Source organism: Oryzias melastigma, linkage group LG8 (genome assembly GCF_002922805.2).
Source record: "Oryzias melastigma strain HK-1 linkage group LG8, ASM292280v2, whole genome shotgun sequence".
In the NCBI taxonomy this organism is placed as follows: domain Eukaryota; kingdom Metazoa; phylum Chordata; class Actinopteri; order Beloniformes; family Adrianichthyidae; genus Oryzias; species Oryzias melastigma.
Genome location: NC_050519.1, coordinates 24,458,435 through 24,465,580, shown reverse-complemented (window position 1 = coordinate 24,465,580; position 7,146 = coordinate 24,458,435).

Sequence of the window (7,146 nt, the reverse complement as noted above, 5' to 3'; positions counted from 1 at the left end):
GAATGGCGTTGAATGGCCCGCAGGCACTACCCCCCCTCGCCACCCCCCTTTGGCCCGCCTTCACTGGCTGAGTGGCTGCTGCATTTGACTGCCTCTTCCTATCTGCCCCGGGTCAAGCCTGCATGTGCCAAAATCATTCTTTCAGTTTTGATAACCACACCCACATTTCTAATATAGTCACATTTGTTCAGCTTGAACCAAAGAGTTGTCTACAGCAGGGGTGTCAAACTCAATCCCACAGGGGGCCATAATCTAAAACACACTGAACAGGAAAAACATTTATTGAACACTCTAAAACTACATTTGTAAAACTTAAAACATAACTTTTTAACATAATTATGAATATTAAAAAAGATCAAGCTAAGACCTGAAAACACTGAAGCTGATAGCATTGTAATATCACTGCTTTTATAAAACAAGAGACCTCTGTGAGAACCACAAAGAAACAATACTTAACTCCTGAACTGGTCAAAAACTTGATTTCATCAGTTCACTCCGTCCCTCCACTTGTCTTACCAGCTCCCTGTGATCTCATTTTAGAAAATTTCAACAATAAATTACAATCCAGTCTCAATTCAGTTGCTCCGCTTAAAACAAAAAAGATAAATACTAAACCCACACCCCCTTGGGGAACAGCGGAGGTCAAACTATTGAAGAGTCGATGTAGAGCCGCCGAAAGACGCTGGAAAAAATACAAACTCCAAATAAACTATCAAGTATTCCAAAATCTACTAAAACAATATAATCACACAGTAAAGCAAACCAGGAACTTGTACTTTGCTAACATCATTTCCGAAAATAAAAATAAGCCCAGAGTCCTCTTTAACACAATTGAATACTTAATTAATTCTGATATGAATAAAATCCCAATTCCAGCTACCAGGTCATTGTGCGAGGACTTTGCAGACAACTTCAGGAGCAAAATTGACTTTGTCAGGTCTGATGTCTTAAATGATCAGAAAAGCCTTTTTATTGTAAATGATGACTTGTTCTCACCTGAGGAAGCACTGGACAGTTTTGACCTGGTTGATGCTGCAACACTTGGTCGAGTTTTCTCCCAAGTTAATCCAACAACCTGTTTTTTAGATCCAATCCCCACAACACTTTTTAAATCATTTTATGGATCTTTTGAGAGCGAGATTTTAAATATTACAAATTGCTCTCTTCAGACTGGTGTTTTTCCCACTGCCTTTAAAAGTGCAGTAGTGAAACCATTACTGAAGAAGACAAATTTAGATCCAACAGTTTTAAATAACTACAGACCAGTGTCCAACTTGCCATTTTTAAGCAAGATTTTAGAAAAGCTTGTTTTTATTCAGTTAAATGAGTTTCTCTTAAATAACAACATCTTTGAGATAAACCAGTCTGGTTTTAGAGTGAACCACAGCACCAAGACGGCCCTGGTAAAGATAGTTAATGATGTTAGATATGCATTGGATTCAGGTCAGATCTCAGTGTTAGTTCTTTTAGATCTAAGTGCTGCTTTTGATGCTGTTGATCACCTGATACTGTTAAACAGACTTAAGTGCCTTGGCCATTCAGGGTCTGTTCTCCAGTGGTTCACCTCCTACCTCCTGGAGAGAAACTTCATGGTGTGAGCATGGACACGTGCTTCTCTGGGGTCCACAGTATTGAATGTGGTGTGCCTCAAGGTTCCATCCTTGGCCCCTTGCTTTTTAACATTTACATGCTCCCTTTGGGGAATGTCATCAGGAGGCACAACATCAGCTTTCACAGCTATGCTGATGACACTCAGCTGTACATAGATATGTCTCCTGATGACACAAAGCCAATAGAGACACTTTTTAACTGCATTTTAGATGTGAAAATATGGATGGCCAAAAATTTTTTGCAGCTCAACCAGGAGAAAACTGAAATTTTAGTTATTTGTCCTGAAGCCAGGTGTTTGAAACTTAAAGAACTTTCTTTGAGTTGTTAAGAAACAGTCAGAAACCTGGGCGTTACCTTTGACTCTAAGCTAACTTTTATCCCACACATTAAGCAGATGATCAAAACTGGTTTCTGTCATCTTAGAAATATGGCTAGAGTCCGCCCAATTCTCTCTCTTGCTAACATGGAGACGCTGATGCATGCTTTTATTATCAGTAGACTTGATTACTGCAACACCCTTCTAACTGGTTTTCCAAAAAGTAGCATCAAGAACCTTCAGCTTTTCAAATATTCTGGTGCAAGAGTTCCCACATCACCCTGATTTTAAAATCCCATTGGCTCCCCATAAGCTTCAGGATTGATTTTAAGATACTTTTAATGATTTTTAAATGTCTTAAAGGTCTTATGACTTCTTATTTGTCAGATCTTTTAGTTAAATATGAACCCTCGCGGACCCTGAGATCCTCTGGTACTAGTCTACTAATCATTCCACCTGTGAAAACCAAAACGGACGGAGAGGCATCTTTTCAGCATTATGGCCCTCGTTTGTGGAACGGTCTGCCAGAGAACCTGAGAGCTGCAGAGAACATAGCTGCTTTTAAGAAAGGCCTCAAGACCCATCTTTTTAACCATGCTTTTAGCTAATTTTATTTTCTGAATTTATTTGGTATTTATTCATTTTTCTATGTGATCATGTTTTATGATTTTACACATATTTTTTATAATTTTGTGGTTATGTTTTAGTGTTAAAGTATTTACTGATTTTATCAATATGTTTAATTTTTATTTTGACTTTTTTATTTTATGTTCTCGTGCCTCCTCAACTGGTTCCTCTCTCTCTGGTTGCTGCTGTCCAGCCACTGCAGCTCTAGATGGGGACCTGCGTTGTTGCCTAGCTGCGGTGAGGCTGGGCCCCCGCCTGTGATGCTGCAACTGGCTGTCTATGCAGCCGTCTCCAGAGGATGAGGTTCCAACTATATTAGCGTTTCTGACAACTAATTTTCCGTGCTCAGCTTATATCCACTCTGTTTTTCATCAGTTAAGGGAATGGGAGGTGTGCAAGGGATCTGTGTGTGGGCCTTGGCGAGGGGGGGCATCATTTATTATTTATTTTTTGTGTCTAATTTTATTGTGATTGTTTTTATTTCATTTGTTTTACTTCGTTGGAAAGCACTTTGTGTTATGTTTCATATGAAAGTGCTCTATAAATAAAGATTGATTGATAAAATATTAGCCAAATGCCAAATTAGCCTAAAAACAAAACAAAAAACAACTTAGGTTAGCCAAAACTTCTACCATGTAGCTGAAAAAATAGCTAAACTTCCAAATATCCTAAGAAACATAAAAAGCCTAAATTAGCCAAAACAGCTAGCATGTAGCTGAAATATTAGCTAAACTCCAAAATAGTCTAAAAAAATCTTAATAAATTCCAAAATAGTCCAAAAAGCTATCAGAATGCAATTTTTTAAAAACTTTAAAAACATAACTTTTCAACATAATTATAGATAATAAAAAGGCAGGAATATTGTTCCAGAATAAATCAACTTAAATCTTAAATAACTTTCAATATTTTACTCTCCATAAAAATATATTTTGTCAAAATTATACAAGTTAGAAATGAGCATAAGATAACATCGGATCATTAATAACAATAAAATAAAATGATCTGGAGGGCCGGATAGAATTACCCAGAGGGCCGGATCTGGCCCCTGGGCCTTGACTTTGACATGGGTGCTCTATTGTATTTTCACAATATTTCAGTAACAAATGTGTGAGCAACAGTGAAACAGCACTTCCACCAGCCCACCACCATGAAGCTGTTCAAAATCTACAACTTCTAATTCCTAGATCTTTTACTTAAGCAACTTCCTGATGATGCTGGAGGAGTTAGGAGGCGACAGAGCAAAATCTGTAAAAGTTTAGGTTTCTAGAAGGTAAAGGTAAAATTTTCTTTTTGAAAATTCAAGATGGTAAGAAGGTCAAGAACACTTCAGTGGTGGTTGTAGACTTAAGCTGGCAGCATGGGTATAAAATTTCAGTCCTCTGTCCATCCCATGAAAGTGTCTAACTTACCTTGGATATCCTTGACTTGAGTGTTTTGGTTCGTTAGATTTGGTTCATTTTCACCAGGACAAGGTGTGTGCAAATTTTAGTGAATCTGAAACTTTCACTCAAAGTAAGAAGATTAGTGAACACACTCTGGTCCTTGCAGACTGCAGTCTAGGACTTATGCAGGACACTACTGTGAATGTGTAAATATCATTGAATATACATTTAATTCTTTATCTACATAGAAGCAAGACAGCTCAATCTCTGAGGCTCCGCCTTGTGGGTGCCGCCCATTTCATGACATCATCCTAGAGCCGGCCCTAGCAGCATGTGCGCGTTTCGTCCACTAAAAAGCAAACATTGGAAGATGGATCTGAAAATAAAATGAAAGCATTTTGCTGATCACTGTTAGCTCCACTGAGAAAGTGTTAGCCTGGGGGCGGAGTTGGCGGCGCAGACTCTTCCTGGAAGGGGCTGTTCTCACTTTGTGATGTCACAATGTGAGGACTCACTTGTTTCTGTGGGTTAGGGGGGGCTGGTGCTCAGAGAGCAGGTTTTTGGATAAATGCTCAAAGATGCCGGAATGGATCAAAATACAACTTTGAGGTGTTTTAAGAGGAATTAACATACACTTAAAAGCTAAAAAAAAATTTATTTTGCATGATACAAGCCCTTTAACTGCTCCTCAAAACGTCTGCGCCCTCTAGTGGGGAACTTGATAACAATGCCTCAGTCCATTTTCAGAACAGACTTTATGGAGATACACGTTAACCTAAACTAAAAGGATATAACATAGACCATTGTCACTTGTGGTTTTAAAGTAATGTACGACACCAGACCTGAAGTGTGTTTTCAGTCCGTCTCCGTTCATATGTGTGTTTCCTGTCTAGTAGACGCTACGTACCGGCCAGAACAAACAGACTCAAGGACAGTTTCTCTCCAAAAGTTGAGCCTCTACTGAATGCCAATTTCACACCACAGGCTGTCTGATTCTTGAGCCTTTTCTCTTTGATTCTTGCATTTTTTTAAAAATCTGTTGTTTTTATTTTCATTTACCTCTACTGACATTGTACTTTAACTTCTGCTGTACGGATCAAACTGTCAGATCCTGGGAATATCTGGTCCTTCCAATAGGAAGATCAATGATCATCACTGCACGTCCTGGTTGGCGGGGGGGGGGTCTTTCTGACACTTCTGCAGTGTTTGGAGAAAGTGACGTACATACTGCGCCCAAAATCAATCAGATAGCACAGGAAAAACATCCACAGATTCATCACTGAATCTACTTTTAGTGATTTTCAACTGTTTTTTATAAAAGGTATATTTGGTTTTCATAATTTTGAACACAAAGATCATGATGCTTTCTTTTATATAAATATGCTTTTTATTCATGGCTAAATTTCATATTCACAAAAGTAAATTTGCTAAAAAAAAAAAGTGAATTTACTTACTAAAACTGGAAGTACAACAATACTTAAAATTTATTTATTTGTGGAGTAAAATAAAAAATAAAATAAAAAAAATGCTACTTTGGAAAATAGTTATTTTGAAATCAGAGTTTCTGGAAAAAAGCTACATGATTTTAATAATATTCAGAATGATAAAAAATATTTACAACAATAACTTTTTGTTATTATAAAATACTTCTATAACATAATAAGAATGTTTTAAAGCAGAATGTTTTTTTATAATAATAACGTGGTCTATTTAAAATGTGTGTGCAGTTTCATGATCTTTAAAAGATTTTTTATTGATGTATTGCCTGATTGAATACGCTCATTTTTATTCATGAACAGCTTGGGTTTACATAATTTTTATTCTTGTTTTCAACAGTTTAGAATTTAAAAAACGTCGAGGAATAACTGTGACTTTTATTTAGAATTCTGTTTTGTATTGTATTTTTATAATGTTATAATTTTCTTGTTGTGTCTTTTTAAATGTCCAATAAAAAAGAAAGAAAGAAAAAAAAGATAGCACTCCACACGTCTTCCAATGTCACCGTCCAGGAAAGCTCTGAGTCATGATAGACCACCGGGGTAGAGAAGGGTATATCTGATAAAACGTAAATTAAAGGTTTCGTTTCTGTGTTTTCTTTTTCTTTTTCTTTTCCTCTTCTCTTCTCTTCTCTTCTCTTCTCTTCTCTTCTCTTCTCGTGCCGCCGTTCATATCGGATGAGCTGTTGGAGAACGAGTTGCGGAGATTTGGTAAATTTGCCAGCCGCTTCAGGCCCCTGAATCTTGGGTGCAAAGATCCTAAACTGAAGCACGTTCAGTCGCTCAGGCGGCAAGCGCTGATGTTTCTGAACTCCCCAAATGAACACCTGGAAGTTTCCTTCCGCATCAAATACGGGGACGGGAGCTACATGGTGTACGCCAGCTCAGGACAGATGAAGTGTTTCGAGTGCGGGGACGTCGGTCACAAACGTCTTTTCTGTCCACATAAAAACCGCGCGGACAGTGATGGAGGGAGCCCCGCCCCCCCGACCCAGGTGAGTCCAGAGGGCCCGGCGTCAGCCGCTGAGGGGGGGAGCGCCGAGCGGGAGGGTGTGGAGAACGAGAGGAGCGAGTCTGTCACTGTAGAGAAGGGAGACTTTACTGAAGCTCCACAGCTGCAAACAGCTGATTCTGGAACCACTGAGGTTGAGAATGTAGAAGCTCTGTCTCAGGTAAACACAGTCCCAGATAAAAAAGATCTCCAAACCTCTGTGGCAGAAAGCTTGGCTCAGAAGATCGACATCAAGGATGACATTACAGCTGCAGAACAAAGCTCTGCAGCTGGCTGTAGTCAAGAAGGAGAAGGTGTTTATGATGGTGATGGAGACGATGACGCTGAATCTGATGCGTCTACTACTGTTGATACTACATTAAAGGACAGAGATCTTTACACTCTGGAGGAAGTTTTATCATTTCTTGGTGAGAGTTTTGGAAAACAAGTTGAAATTAGAGATTACTTTCCTGATGTGAATAAATTTATTAAAACTGCCAGCTATCTGCTGAGAACAGTTGATCTTGACAAACTAGATGAGAAAAGAAGATACAGGTTAAAAAAACACGTAACTACAGCAAGAAAAGCTATGGGTATCAAGCCACAGAGAAAACTAAGACCTGTTAAATGATGATCATGCATCACTGGGTGTTTTTTGTTGATGTTTCTATATTGGTTTGTGCTTTCCTTCTGCTTTTCTCTTCTTTTGCAATGCATTCTCTT